We start from the raw sequence: 862 nt of genomic DNA, 5'->3' as shown, positions 1-862 counted from the left end.
GGAGGGAGGGAGGGAGGGAGGGAGGGAGGGACTATTTTTTGGCACGCCACTGCCGTCGGATGAGCAATGCGGGGTCCGATGCCCTGCCCGGTCCAGCAAACAGGAACACCCACGCAAGAGGGCAGGGACCGCGTCATGGCGACGTTCTCGGAGAGAAAGAAGTGGGGGGGGGGGGGCGCTTCATGCAAAATAGGATGGGTCGATTCACCGAAACAGTACGATAAGCCGTTTAAGATTGTCCATCCTCAGCCACGCAAGAAACATTGTTTTCTTCTCCTTTGTGGTGCGTGCTTTTGCAACTGTCACTGTTGTATTTTATTATTTTTTTCGAATCTGAACATACGTCATATTTGTTTGCCGCTAACAAAAACGTTCCTTTACTTTCTTCTTTTTTTCACCTCTCTCTCAAAAAGGCAAACGCGTCAGCCTGGTTGGGCGCTCTGCAAACACCCTGGCAGTCAAAGGCGGTCCAAAGGCAGCCTCCAACGGCTCTGGCTCCAGAGCTAGGTTAGAGGGCATCGACAAGTGATCGTGACGTGGCGAATCAGACGGCGACCGTTTTTTATCCACACCGACCCCTGAAAACTAAAAGGTCGTACCTCGGAGCGGCTGCGTATAAGGTCGTACCTCGGAGCGGTTGCGTATAGTGTCGGATCTCGCCAGCGTCCCAGAGAATGGTCGTAAGTCTATTTTTTGTCGATTTTGCGAGATGCATACCATTAGAATCGGGAGAAAATTCTCTTTCTAATGATATGCATCTCGCAAAATCGACAAAAAATAGACTTACGACCATTCTCTGGGACGCTGGCGAGATCCGACACTATACGCAACCGCTCCAAGGTACGACCTTATACGCAGCCGC

This window comes from Frankliniella occidentalis, unplaced genomic scaffold (genome assembly GCF_000697945.3).
Source record: "Frankliniella occidentalis isolate FOCC.00 unplaced genomic scaffold, Focc_3.1 Scaffold485, whole genome shotgun sequence".
In the NCBI taxonomy this organism is placed as follows: Eukaryota; Metazoa; Arthropoda; class Insecta; order Thysanoptera; family Thripidae; genus Frankliniella; species Frankliniella occidentalis.
The sequence above is the reverse complement of the archived record's forward strand: the minus strand, read 5'-3'. Positions refer to the sequence as shown.